Source organism: Pipistrellus hanaki, assembly GCF_964339955.1.
Source record: "Pipistrellus hanaki genome assembly, chromosome: 4".
Taxonomy (NCBI): Eukaryota; Metazoa; Chordata; class Mammalia; order Chiroptera; family Vespertilionidae; genus Pipistrellus; species Pipistrellus hanaki.
The window spans coordinates 59,249,770-59,265,298 of NC_140506.1; the positions used below are offsets into that span (position 1 = coordinate 59,249,770).

General features: G+C 38.5%; 1 pseudogene across 1 annotated transcript in view; it reads right to left on the minus strand.

The window, feature by feature from the left end:
• Positions 1-15,529, minus strand: part of LOC311621028 — a 94,746-nt pseudogene that overhangs the window by 64,427 nt on the left and 14,790 nt on the right. The window lies entirely within an intron of this gene.

A 15,529-nucleotide genomic window follows, 5' to 3' on the forward strand; every position in this document is an offset into this window, starting at 1 on the left:
CACAGAATCACTATGGAAAACATACATATGGACCCACATGTGCACCCACACCTTAGCTGTATTCTGTGGTATAGATACATCCTAAGGTGGGGAACTGAGTTATAAACATTGGTTCCATTCATATGATATTCAGGAAAGCTCAGAAAAAAGAAAAGTAACTGAAGCACTAGAGAATAAATAGGTTGCCTAAGAGTCCCTTGCTTGAAAACAGGTATAGTTTTATATATAAACCATTTTAAAAAGTTGGAAGAAAAAAAAAAAACTCCTAAGAATTTGTAGATAAAGTTATTTCTAGCTTTTCTCTATTGCTACAGGTGAACTTTTAGTATATCCTATGTGAAAAGCACCCTCTTTTCATTAGAAATCCTGACAACCTGTGTGGGCAGGAAAGAGAGTCAAGCCTGAGGCACCTGACAAATCCTCTGAGGCATCTTGTCAGTCCTGATACATCAGTGGAAGAGGCACAGAAAGTCTCTATTTGAATGTGACCATTTGTTCTTTTGTCCAACTAATATTTGGATTAACAGAATTTCCTGTTAATTTTCTCATTAGCATTCCCTCCTCTTTCCCTTCTCTTTCCCCTGAAACACACAACACACATACTGTGTCAGTACCTCACACCCAGTTGAACAGAGAACTAGTTTCCAACACTAAGGATTATGATTTCTCCCCATTAAAAGCTGTGGGAAAAGATACAAAACCAATATACAGAAATTTGTTGCATTTCTATACACTTATATAATAATAAACAACCAGAAAGAGAAATCAAACAAACAATTTCATTTATAATGGAACCAAAAAGAACGAAATACTTATGAATAAATTTAACCAACGAGCTGAAAACTATAAGACAATAATGAAAAAAAAATTGAATAAGATACAAATAATTAGAAAGATATTCCATGCTCATGGATTGGGAAAATTAATATTGTTAAAATGTCCATATTACCCAAATCAATCTATAGATTCAATGTAATCTTCCTCAAAATTCCAATGGCACTTTTCACAAAAAGAGAACAAATAATTTTAAAACTTGTATGGGACCATGAAAGACACTAAAAACATTATGCTCCCTGATTTCAAACTATATTAGAAAGCTATAGTAATCAAACAGTAGGGTACTGGTATAAAAACAGAAACATAAATCAATGGAACAGAATAGAGAGCCCAGAAATAAATTTATGCATATATGGTCAATTAATTTATGATAAAGGAAGCAAAAACATATAGTGGGGGAAAGACAGTCTCTTCAATAAATGGTGTGGGAAACTGGATTGCCACATGCAAAAGAATGAATTGGACCACTATCTTACACCATACACAAAAATTAATGCAAAATAGATTTATGACTTACATGTAAGAACCTGAAACCATAAAACTCCTAGAAGAAAATATAGGCAGTAAGCTCCTTGACATTGATCTTGCAATAATTTTTTGGATTTGACATCAGAAAGCAACAAAAGCAAAAATAAACAAGTGGGACTACATCAAATTAAAAAGCTTCTGCAGACTGGTGCAACCACTATGGAGAACAGAATGGAGTTTCCTCAAAAAACTGAAAATGGAACTCCCATTTGACCCAGTAATCCCACTCCTAGGAATATATCCCAAGAAACTAGAAACACCAATCAGAAAGGATATATGCACCCCTATGTTCATAGCAGCACAATCTACAATAGCTAGAATTTGGAAACAGCCTAGGTGCCCATCAGCAGATGATTGGATCAGAAAACTATGGTACATCTACACAATGGAATACTATGCTGCCATAAAAAAGAAGGAATTCTCATCATTTGCAGCAACCTGGATGGAATTGGAGAACATCATGCTGAGTGAAATAAGCCAGTCAATGAAAGAGAGACACCACATGACCTCACTCATTTATAGATAATAAAGAACATTATAAACTGATTAACCAAAAGATAGATATAGAGACGGTAAAGCAACAAGCAGACTGTCAAATTACAGCGGGGAGGGTAGGGAGATCTGGGAGAGATAAGAGATCAACAGAAGGACTTGTATACATGCATATAAGTACAACCAATGGACACAAAACTCTGGGGAGGGAGGGTATGAATGGGAGGGGGGGATGTAAGATATGTATACAGATAATAATTTAATAAAAATAAATAAAAATTTTTAAAAATTAAAAAAATAAAAAGCTTCTGCAGAGCAAAGGAAACCATCAACAAAATGAAAAGGCAACTTACTAAATGGGAGAAAATATTGCAAATCATATATTTGATAAGGGAGTAATATCCAAAATATATAAAGAACTCATACAACTTAAAAGTAACAAAACCCTCAAACAATCCATTAAAAAATTAACAGAGGAGCTGAATAGACATTTTTCTAAAGACATGCAAATAGGCAACAGCTATATGAAAAGATGCTCACCATCACTAATTAGGGAAATGCAAATCAAAACCACAAAGGGTATGATACATCATGAGAATGGCGATTATAAAAAAGACACGAAATAACAAGTGTTGGAAAAAATATGGAGAAAAGAGAACCCTGAGCACAGTTAGAAATGTAAATTTGATGGAGTCACTATGGAAAATAATATGAAAGTTGCTCAAAAAATTATAAATAGAACTACCATATGACCCACAATTCCACTTCTGGGTATTTATCCACAGATAATGAAGACACTATCTCAAAAAGATATCTGTACTCCATGTTCATTACAGCACTATTCACAATAACCAAGATAGAGAAACAACCTAAATATTCACCAATACATAAATGGATAAAGAAAACGTGATATATAAATGACAAGAAGGAAACCTTGCCATTTTAGACAACATAGATGGACCTTGAGGGCATTATGCTAAGTGAAATGAGTCAGATAAAGACTTATACCATATGATCTCACTTTTACATATGGAATCTAAAAAAAAAAAAAAAAAACACTAAACTGAAAACATACTAAGCTCATAGACACAGAGAAGAGGTTGGTGGTTACCAGAGGTGGGGGTGGAGGGTGGGCAAAATGAGTCCAGGAAGTCATGGAAATTTAATGGACAGCAAGGCGACTATTGTTAATAATATTGTATTGCATATTTGAAATTTGCTAAGAGAGTAAATCTTTAACGTTCTCATGACAAGAAAACAAAAATCTGTAGCTCTGTGTGGTGACAGATGTTAATTGGACTTACTGTGCTGACCTAACAGTCCTGTTGTGTACACTGTGTTCGTGGTGCCCAGAGCTGCCGAGAGTAGATCACTTTAAAGCCCCAGCTTCTTCTAAATGCAGCCTGTCATGCCAAAGCAGACTTTTGGAGATAGATGTGGTTTGCTGCCTGATATTTGGAGGCTGCTCTCCAAGCGTGGTCTGTGGACTTGCAGTTTCTGCAACACCTGGTAGCTTATAAGAAATTCAGAGCCTCAGGTTTGATACCCGAACTGCAGAGTCAGAATCTGCAACTTAAGAATATCCCTAAGTGGTTTCAATGCACATTGAAATTTGTGAAGTTTATGGAACTGCTAGTATTTAGTGTTACTGTTTAAGACACACTCATAGTAATTACTACAAACCGAGCACTCTTTAAAAAAACTCTTGAAATAGTAACTAATCTCCTCAGAACAACCCCATTTCCAGTATTATAGTAGATAGATACTTTTACACCCCCATTTCACAGATGAGTAAATCAAGATATTAAAGTATCAAGATCTGGCCTAAGGTCACACATCGAGTATATAGTGAATTTGGGATTAGAACTCCAGAATCCATTCCCTATGTCACAACTCATATTTATTATATGGGACATATAATAAATAATTAAAATAGATATTGGATGGACACTTTGCATGATTAAAAAAAATACCCAAAGGTGTTTAAAACAACAACTGTTCCGGAAGCTACAGATCATACTAGAACGCCCAGAGGGATCCTCTGCCGCAGAAGTAGCATTAATGCAGGAAGGACCACAAGAAGCCATGAGCCATCAGGCAGCAAAGATAAGCAAGAGTGACAACTTACTAAATAGAGGGCATACTACTGAATAAACAAAAATTGCTACACATTAATGATGAACTTATAAACACTGCTAGAAATAAAAGGCAGCCCTGGCCAGGTAGCTTAGTTGATTAGAGGATTGTCATGATATGTCAAGGTTGCGGGTTTGATCCCTGGTCAGAGAGCAGCCAATGAATGCATAAATAAGTGGAACAACAAATCAATGTCTGTTTCTCTCTTTCTCTTTCTCTCTCTCCCCCAATCTTATCTAAGGAAAGAGTAATATGCAAATTAACCATCACTCCATCACAAAGATGGCAGTGCCCAGTCCTCTCAGCTCCACCAGAGTCCCCAGCCCCGAGGTGTGTGGGGAGGGCGAGTAGGCAGTGTGGATGGGTCTCTGGGCCAACGGAGAGCCTCTGGGCAGTGGGTGCGGAGTGGCCAGGCCCTGCAGAGAGCTACTGGTGCATGGATTCCTACGAAGGGCTACTAGTCATTAAATAAATAAATAGAAAGAAATGATGGTAAAGTAAAAAGATTTAACCAACATGCCTAAGAACCTTACCTATTAATGCCCTTGCACCACATTAGAAACTGAGGGAAATAAACAAGATTTAAAAATTGGTACTTTCTTGCTTGACTTGGCAAGTCAGGTCAAAATACTTTAAAGTAGCTGCAGATCACCCACAGAGCTGGGTTTCTGACCTTTTGGAACTAACTGTTCTTGTGGTGATAAAACTTCAACTGAACCAAGCACTCACCAACTTTCTACTTTATCTTCTGGGTCTTGAATCCTTTTAAAACAACTCATAGCACCCTAGCTGGTTTGGCTCAGTGCACAGAGCATCGGCCTGTGGACTCAAGGATCCCGGGTTCAATTCTAGTCAAGGGCACATGCCCCGTGGGGGGCGTGCAGGAGGAAGCCAATCAATGATTCCCTCTTATCATTGATGTTTCTATCTCTCTCTTCCTCTCCCTTCCTCTCTGAAATCAATAAAAAATATATTAAAAAACAACAACAACAAACAAAAGACAAACAAACAAAAAACCCACTTCATAGCTCTGATCTCAAATATTCCAAAGACTTGCGTTTTCCTGGCTGCCTATTTCACAGTCACCAAGACAGTTTTTGACAGAATCACTAGAAAATAGCACCTCAGGCTGCAATATTTTCCTGAGTTTTCCAGAAACGGATTTCACCCTAGTCAAAACGACTCCTTTAACACATCTGTCATGTACAATGCTGACTAGCCATAAGACGAGAACATGTGCATTACTCAGTCCTCAGTCCAGGAGACATGCACCAAGGACAGAGGGCAGTTATATCAGATCTTAATAAGTTTAGAAAAAACCCAACAGTAATTTTCTCTCTAGCAATTCCAGAAAAACCTCAAAATATCTCAGAAAGGGTACTTTTACCAGTGTCCCAATTATGCAAAAATACAACTTTTTGGTTTAATTCTAAGAAGCAAAGAGGACTTCATTGATTCTGTTCACAAATATTTACTAACTACCTACAATGTGCCAGGTTACTGTGCTAGGTCTGCGAACTTAATGGTAAATAAAACAGTCATTGAATAGAAACTGTAATTAAAAATTTTTTTTAATAAAAAATTTTAAAAACCCACATAATCCCTGTCCTCACAGAGCTCATGGTTGAGTGGACCAGAAAGACATTAATAAAGAAATTCCCACAAATGAACATGTCATTGCAAACTCAAATAAATGCTCTGAAGGCCAGGAAGGTGGGAGGGCCAAAGAAGGTTGGAAAATTCAGCAGTTTGAGAACAGCTGGAGATATCCAGTTGCACGGGGATTGGATGGAAACTGACAGCAGAACACGTTGGAGAGTGAAACTGAAAGAAGGCTAGAGGGATTAGTGGACAGAGAGTCGGAAGGAGTGAGAATAAAATGAGCCAGGAGAGGAAGGAGGAGGTGAAACCATGCAGGGCCTTTGTTGGCCAAGTTATGGATTTTGACTCACCTGGAGGGTTATAGCAGGGACAATACGAGCAGATTAGCATTTCAGAAAGATCTCTCTGGCTGGAGTGGAAGACTAGACTTGAAGAGGGCCAGAGGGGACACAAGAGAGTCAGTCAGGAGTATCTGCAGTGGTGGAAAAGAGATGAAAAGAAGTGGGCAGATTTGAGAGAGATTTATTAGATAAGATAAGAGGACCTGGCAATGAAACCAACATGGGAACTGATGGGAAAGGGGATGTCAAGAGTAAAGTCAAGATTTCTTGTGGCTTGTATAAATGGGTATACAGTGGTCATATTCATTAAGACAGCAAGACTATGAGATTACATTTTGTGGTGAGAGAAAATGATTCAATATTGGAATTGTGTAGTTCAAGATGTTTTAGAAATATCTGATGGAAGAAGGTTTATACGCAATTGAATTCATTGGTTTTGCAGGTCTGAGCCTCCAAAGAGAAGTCTGAGCTGGACACTTACAGTGGGAGTCACTGGCATCTGATAACTGAAGCGAAAACATAGATGCCTAGAAAGAATGTATAGGGTTAAAGGAGGGATGGGCAAAAGTTGATGCCTTGAGAAATTCTGACTAATACCGTAGCTAGGTAGAAGAGATGAACCTGCAGGTGAGATTAAAAAAAAAAAAAAAAAAAAAAAAAAAAAGGAGGAGCCAGCCAGGTGGGAGAAAATTAAGAAGATTGTGCGATTATAGGAGCCAGGGAAATCGGAGGCTGTGAGAGGTAGGCGATGGTCAACACAATGGATTGCTGAGTGGCAATACAGGCTTCCACTGAAAATACCCCTTTTATTAACTGACAAAGAGGTCACTAGTGACTTAAGCACTGTTTGAATGGAGTGATAGTTTGAATTGATCTGAGTGACACATGCCAGAATTGAGTTTCTGAGAAGGAAATAGACATAATCAAGCTGAAACCTCTCACTCAATCTAAAAGCCAAAGTCCTTGCGATAATCTATAAGATAATAAAATCTGCTCCCTCCTACTTCATCTGCTTCTTTTCCCTTTCTCACTCCTTATTCTTTGAATGCACCTGCTTCTGCCTTATGACTTGTTTTGTTTTTTTTTTAATATATTTTATTAATTTTTTTACAGAGAGGAAGGGAGAGAGATAGAGAGTTAAAAACATCGATGAGAGAGAGTCATCAATCAGCTGCCTCTTGCACATCCCCTACCGGGGATGTGCCCGAAACCAAGGTACATGCCCTTGACCAGAATCGAACCCAGGACTCTTCTGTCCACAGGCTGACTCGCTATCCACTGAGCCAAACTGGTTTTGGCTGACTTTTGCTTTTGTTGTTCCTTCAATCAGGAACCTGTTCCTCCATATAAATAAATAGTTGCTCCTGAACTCTTCAGGTGTTTGCACAAATGTTATTTTCTCATTGAGCTCTTTCATAACTATACTATTTAATATTAAAATTAACCTGTCACACCTGCACTCACTGTTCCACTCCCTGTTTTATTTGTTGTCTCACCATCTGACAGATCATATTTTGTTTTTGTGCTTAACAATGTATCTCACACCACCCTCCTCCAAAGAATGTCTTGAGAGCAAAAAACTTTGTTGATTTTGTTCACTGATATATTATCAGTGCTTAGAAGAGTCTATCCTATCTAACAAGAGTAATATGCAAATTGACCATCACTCCAAGACACAAGATGGCTGCTCCCATGTGGTCAAAGATGGCTGCCCCCATGTGGACACAAGGTGGCTGCCACAAGATGGCTGGTAGGGGAGGGCAGTTGTGGGCAGTTAGGGGTGACCAGGCCAGCAGGGGAGGGCAGCTAGGGGGGACCAAGCTTGTAGGGGAAGGTAATTGGGGGAGGGGGGGTCAGGCCTGCAGTTGTGGGCAATTGGGGGTGACCAGGCTAGCAGAGGAGAGGAGTTAGGGGAGGACCAGGCCTGCATGGGAGGGCAGTTATGGGTAACCAGGTTGGTAGGGGAGGACAGTTGTGGGGAGACCAGGCCTGCAGGAGAGAGCAGTTGGTGGGGGACCTGGCCTGCAGAAGAAGGCAGTTGGGGGTGGGGGGAAGAACCAGGCCTGCAAGAGAGGACAGTTGTGGGTGATCAGGCAAGCAGAAAGGGCTATTAGGGGTGACTGGGCCAGCAAAGGAGGGCAGTTTGGGGGGAACAGAAATGTAGGGGAGGATAATTAAGGGCAACCAGACTGGGAGGGGAGGGCAGTTAGGGGAAATCGGGCCAGCCGGGGTGCAGTTAGGTATCGATTAGGTTCACAGGGAGTGGTCAGAGAGTGAGCAGGCTGGCAGGCAGAAGCAGTTAGGGGCAATCAGTCCTGGATTGGGAGAGGGATGCCAACTGCCCAATGGGATTGGGCCTAAACGGGTGGGTGGACATCCCTCAAGGGGTCCCAGATTGGAGAGGGTGCAGGCTGGGCTGAGGGACATCCCCCGCTCCATGCACGAATTTCGTGCACTGGGCCTCTAGTTTATTATATAGTAAGCATTCAATAAATGTCTTAAAAAATAAAATATTTGGCCGAAGCCGGTTTGGCTCAGTGGTAGAGCGTCGGTCTGTGGACTGAAAGGTCCCGGGTTCTATTCTGGTCAAGGGCATGTACCTTGGTTGCGGGCACATCCCCGGTGGGGGGTGTGCAGGAGGCAGCTGGTCAATGTTTCTCTCTCATCGTTTCTAGCTCTCTATCTCTCTCCCTTTCTCTCTGTTAAAAATCAATAAAATATATTTTTTTTAAAATAAAATATTTAAACAAATATAATAAATAATCTAATATATACAATCAATGAATTGTATGAATTATAAAAAAGAGGTTTTTTAAAAAAGCTCTTTTTGTGACAGCTAGAAAATTTGTAGAAAAAGATAAGACAAAACAAAAAATAAAGCATAAACTGAGGAAAACTGTAGCAAAACAAAAAGACTTGAATAAATGTAGAAATATATAACAATTCAGTTAGAGATTAAGGAGTTTAGAAAATCTAGAAAGGGGAGGGAGATGACCAGCCTTGACTCCACCCTTTGCTTATAATAAATAAAATACTGTCAACACATTTCTAGAAGAGTGAATACTTTCCCAATTATATTCTCTCACTGATTTTTATCCTATTTATTATAAAATATGTTCAGGTTAAGATTCTAGAATACATAAAATTATCGCAGTAAAACCCTTGCCTAATAACACTAACCTCTAATGTAGAATATTCTATTAGGTTTGTTATTTCTCAGAAAGAAATTCTGAATTTTTATAAGTAAGTAAAAATTTCTGACATTTAAAGGAAATGTAGCCGCATTTTTACAAAAATGCCCTCCTTACTCCCATCTACTTCCTTCATCTCTACCCCAAATTTGTACATGCTGAACTTTTAAACAATAGGCAATAGGTGTCTTAACCAATAGCACTTACCATTTATCTAATAAGATGCCCAGTTAACTCCAACGTCAAGTTTAAGCTCTGTTTTCAAGTATCTTATACATCATTGATGTAAATGTTTAAAAACAACAACACAAAGCTCATCTATCTAGATTCTAGAATTACACAAGAAGCAGTTTCATGACTAAATATTCCACTGAGGGCTACACTTAAACTCAGCCAACAATTGTCATAGAAGACAAAAACATTAATGGTTATTGGTCAATCCAGAAATTGGATCCATTTACATTTTTACTCTGTTAGGTAACAGGGATCCAAATGTTTGAACAATGGTCCAGACAGTCCTTCTGCTTACCCAACAGTTTTTCTTTCATCACTGAGAGCCATCAATAATCAATGTCATGAATTTAGTAATTATTCATTTACATATTTAAACTGATATTTTGAAATGACAATGAGAAGCTGACAATTAACTGTTCTCAAAGGAGATGCCCTTTCTTGTCATATGGTTTCTATTCTGGGACTAGCACTTAAAGAGATTTTCAATTAACTGAACAACAGAGCATCTCCCCAGCTGAGACTTCATTTAGAATGCAAATGCCTTACCTTCTGTACCAATAATTTAAATACCAATCCCATTGATGTTAAGAAGCCAGTTACAAAATCAAAATTCATCCCCACTATAGACCTTGAGTAAATTAAACAGTAAAGAACTTTAAGGCTTTTGAAAAAAATGGTTTCTGTGTTAGCTTGGAAGCATGTAAGGTGGAAAGATCCTCACGTTAAGGGCCACAGACTTGCCCTTCCCCTTAGAGACTATCTTATCTTGACTTTGTGGCTTAAAATAGAGATATTAATTCCTGTTGCAAGCATTACATGACATAATGGAAGGACTAATTGTAAACTCTAAAGCTTCTATAAACATATGCCATTATAACTTTGGACATCCACTAATATGCTGACTCAACGTAAAAAGCTTGTAAAATAAAGATATGGGCTGGGGGAGAAACAAAAATACCCTGGAAAATACCACTAAAAATACATGTGAACAAACTGATCTATAGAATCAATACAATCTCTATCCAAAATCTCATTTGCCTGTTTTGAAAAAATTGACAAGCTTATCTTAGAAGTTGTATGGGAATTCAAGGGTCTAAGAATAGCCAAACAATCTTAACAAAAAAAAAAAAAAAAAAAAAAGAACAAAATCAGAAGATTCACATCTCCTAATTTCAAAAATTCCAACAAGGCAATAACAATCAAGACAGTGTGGTACTGGTATAAGAATTGGCAATATATTGCCGAAACCGGTTTGGCTCAGCGGTAGAGTGTCAGTCGGTCTGTGGACTGAAAGGTCCCAGGTTTGATTCCGCTCAAGGGCATGTACATTGGTTGCAGGCACATCCCCGGTAGGGGGTGGGCAAGAGGCAGCTAATCAATGTTTCTCTCTCATCGACGTTTCTAGCTCTCTATCTCTTTCCCTTTCTCTCTGTAAAAAAAAAATATATATTTTTTAAAAAAACAAAAAACCTCAATTGTTTAAAAAAAAAAGAAAAAAAAAGAATTGGATATATAATATATATATATATCTATCTCAATGGAAAATAACTGAAAGTCCAGAAATAAACTCTCATATTTATGGTAAATTAATTTTTGACAAGAGTGTCAAGAAAATGGAAAAATAATAGTCTTTTCAACACTGTTGTTGGGACAACTGAATATCTATTGTACATGCAAAAGAATAAACTTGGACCCCTTCTTTACACCATTCACAAAAATTTAACTCAAAATGGGTCATAGACCTAAATAAGAACAAGAACTATAAAACCCTTAGAAGAGTACATCTTTGTGACCTTGGGTTAGGCAAAGTCTTCTTGGATATGCTACCAAAACACAATCTATGAAATCTTAGAATTAATGCAATTCCAAAAGCACATTATTGAAAACAACCTAAATGTCCAATAACAGGAGAATATTTAAATAAATAGATAATGGCATATTATAATTGCAAACACACCTTCCAATCTTTTTCTGTGTATTCGTGACAGCTTTATTGAGTTATAACCCATATGCCATAAAATTCAGCCATGTAAGGTGTACAATCCAATGGTTTTTAGTATATTCATAGAGTTGTGCAACTAATACTACAATGAATTTTGAAAGATTGTCCTCATCTCAAAAACAAATCCCCTATTCTTTAACTACCATCCTTCATACCCCACTCCCTCACCCCATTACCTCCAGTCCTAAGCAACCACGAATCTACTTTTATTATCTCCATAATTTATATATTCTAGCCATTTCATATAAATGAAATCATATATTATGTGCTACTTTGTTATTGGCTCTTTTCACTTAGCATAATGCTTTCAAAGTTCATCCATGTGGTTTTAGTACTTCATTCATTTTTCATGATGGCTTAATATTCCATTATGTAGATATACCACATCCTGTTTATTCATTCATCCGTTGAAAGACATTTGGGTTATTTACATCTTTTGAATATTATGAATAATGCTGCTATGAACATTCATGTACAAGTTTGTGTGAGGACATATGTTTCAATTCTTTTGCATATATACCTAGGAGAATTGCTGGGTCATAATGGTAATTCTATGTTTAAGTTGATGAGAAACTGCTAGGCTATTTTCTAAAGTGGCTGCATCATTTCACATTTCTACTAGGAATATAAGAAGGTTCTGGTTTCTCCACATCCTTGTCAACACTTGTAATTATCTAACTTTTTATTACAGCTATCTTACTGGATGTAAAGTGCTGTCTCATTATAGTTTTGATTTGTATTTCCCTAATATCCAATATGTTAAACTCTTTTCAGATCTTTTTAAAATTGGATTACTTATCAAGTTGCAACAGAAGAAACCTTTTTTGGGGGGTGGGGGGTGGGGAATGTTTAACCACTGTGAAAATGCTTATCAGAGAAGAGCTGGCATTTGTCAGCCTCTGGTCCGAGAAAGGGCAAAGCATTCTGCAGCAGTTTCTATCAGGGGAGGACTCTGGATATTCATTTCTTTTTTGCTACTGAGCCCAGACTAGAAAACAACAACTAGCCAGAGGACTGCTAGGTGGGTTTTCCCTGCAGCCCCGCTCCAAAGACCATGGAGCTACCAAATGAGAATGACAAAAGGTGTTTATTTTTTCCAATTGGGCAAGTTTTGGGCCTACATGAATAAATAGCCTGCCCAGCACGTTTTTAAAGAGGCAACAGAAGAGTAAAATAAAGTTGCTCTTGAGTTATATAAAAAAAATTAATTTGGTTACTTATCTTTCTATTAACTTATACAATCTAGCTACAAGTCTCTTATCAAATATATAATTTGCAAATATTTTCTCCCATTCTTTTACTATTTAGATAATTTTTTAAAGTATAAATTTAAAAATTTTTTGATGAGATCCAATTTACCTATTTTTTCTTTTATTGCCTCTGTTTTGATGTCATATATAAGAATCCACTGCCAAATCTAAAGTGACAAAGATTTAACTCTTCCATCTACGTCTTTTATCCACTTTTGAGTTAATTTTTATATAGGAAGAATTGAGGAATATGTTCAACTTCATTCTTTTATATGTGTCTATCCATTTGTCCCAGTACCACTTGTCAAATTGTCTATTCTTTCCTCATTTCACCCTTGATTCTGACACTCTTGTCTTGCTCTGTTGAAAATTGACTCATGGGTTTGTTTCTGGACTCTCAGTTCTATTCATGGATCTATAGACCTATCTTTGCCAGGGTTACACTGTCTTAATAACTATTGCTTTGTAGTAAGTTTTGAAATTGGGAAGTGTGAATCCTCCAACTTCATTCTTCAAATATTTTCAAGATTGTTTTGACAATTTTGGGTCTCTTCGATTTCCATATGAATTTTAGGATCAGATTGTGAATTTCTACAAAAAAATAGCAGCTGGGATTTTGAGAAAGCTGTGTTGAATCTGTAGAACAATTTTTGAGAGTATTGCCATCAAAACAATATTAAGTCTTCCGATACATAAACAGAAGATGGCTTTCTTTTTGTCCAATCATTTCTAATGTACTAGAGCAGTGGTCGGCAAACCGCGGCCCTTGAGCCACATGCGGCTCTTTGGCCCCTTGAATGTGACTCTTCCACAAAATACCACAGCCTGGGCAAGTCTATTTTGAAAAAGTGGCATTATGTGGAAACCAGTTCGGCTCAGTGGATAGAGCGTTGGCCTGCGGACTGAAGGGTCCCAGGTTCGGTTCCGGCCAAGGGCACATGCCTGGGTTGTGGGCTCAATCCCCGTGCAGGAGGCAGCTAATCAATGATTCTCTCATCATTGATGTTTTTATCTCTCTATTCCTCTCCCTTCATCTCTGAAATCAATAAAAATATATTTTAAAAATAAATAAATAAATAAATAAATAGGATCCAAAAATTCAATGCCATAAAACATGAAGTTACAGCTAATGAAATGCACAGAAGAGCCTGCTGCAGTCCCACTGCACAGCCAACTCCTGCCCTGCTCAGGCTGCTGGTGTCTGCTCCAGGTTAAACATCCTGGAGGATGATTGCAGGTCCCTCTGGCAGGCTGGGAATTCCTTGGCAGAAGCAGCTATTCCCGGAATATCCAGTTAGCAGATGCCTTTTTTGTCAGCCTGATGGGGAAGGTTAGGCCAAGAGAATATTGATGATTCAAATCCCTGCCTTTGACTTGCCTCTTCCTGAGATGGCATTCCGTTGACATTTCCCCTCCAGGACTCAGTCTATCTTTCACTCATCCTTTCTCCAAACTTAAGATCTCTAGCCCACTCCTGCTTGAGAATGAGGACCAGGCAAAGAACCAGAGAAAGAACACAGGTGAATGTGGATTGTTTATTACAGTATATGTTATGGTTGATCCTTGCTTACCCAATATCATTCCCTGCTCTTAGTAACAGAACTCTGATTTTGTTTAGGAAGCAACGTGACCAACTGAATTACATGCTTCTTTGAACTCTATTGGAAAAAGGCATGGTAAGGTAATGTTGTTTGACCAATAAGATGTCAATTAAGGGTCTTGAGAAAGCTCTGTTTTAATGATATAGGCAACTCTCATTTCAGCTTCCTTTTATACCTTCCTCCCTAGAATTTGGAGATGAGAGCGGAAATAGAGAAATCATTTGAAGAACATGAGATAACCATGAGGATGGATGCTTTCTGTGAAGGTTGGCGATGTGTTAAGATAGACGGAAGCTGGGCATTGACACCATAGGGAAACAACTGTCCCAGCCTGGATGGATCTCCTCCAGATTTCTAGATGAGAAATCCAACTCTTTATTTTTTATTTTTTATTGTGCTTAGGCTTCTATTATATATAACCAACTAAAAACCTAACCAATAGAGCTGTATACCATGAGTGTAAAGATTGACATCTTTTGAGGAACCTTAGGGTTTTAAGGTTTTAGTGTTGAAAGTGCAACTCTCATTTAATAAAAGAGAATATTCATAGCATTCCTTTACACCTACTCTAAAGTGGCCAGTAAAGGTCATTAAACACGATCAGCACAAAGATGCAGCTTTGCAGAGGGAGTCGTTTAATGCCACTTATCTTCACTTGCTCCATTCCCCAAGCCATCCTATATAATAAAAGGCTAATATGCAAATCAACAGAACAGCAGAACAACCAGTCGCTATAACGTGCACTGATCACCAGGGGGCAGACGCTCAATACAGGAGCTGCCCCCTGGTGGTCAGTGAGCTCCCACAGGGGGAGCACTGCTCAGCCAGAAGCCAGGCTCATGGCTGGTGAGCCCAGCGGCATCCACAGCAGAGCTAAGGAGCCCTCAGGAATATCCAACTGCCAGGGAGTGGGCTATGCTAGCAGTCACACATCCCCCAAGGGGTCTCTGACTGTGAGAGGGCACAGGCTGGGCTGAGGGACCCACCCCCCAGTGCACAAACCTCATGCACTGGCCTCTAGTACCAAATAAACATATATCCCAGGAAAAACTGTACTTGCTGTGTAAACATACTTCTAGAGAAGTTCCTTGGTGCTCCCTTTCAATGAAATTATATCCTTGAAATCCTCCTATATGGGAGTCCTGTCACAGCACACAACTGCCAGGGCAACTCTGCCCACAGTTAAAATTCAGGGTTCATTACCTACAGTTCAGGGCGTACTAGTAAACCTTTCAACTTTGAAGTGGATATATTAAAGTTATGTGCTTCAAGCAATGACACAGTGTTCCCCCACACACACACACTTTTGCTCCAG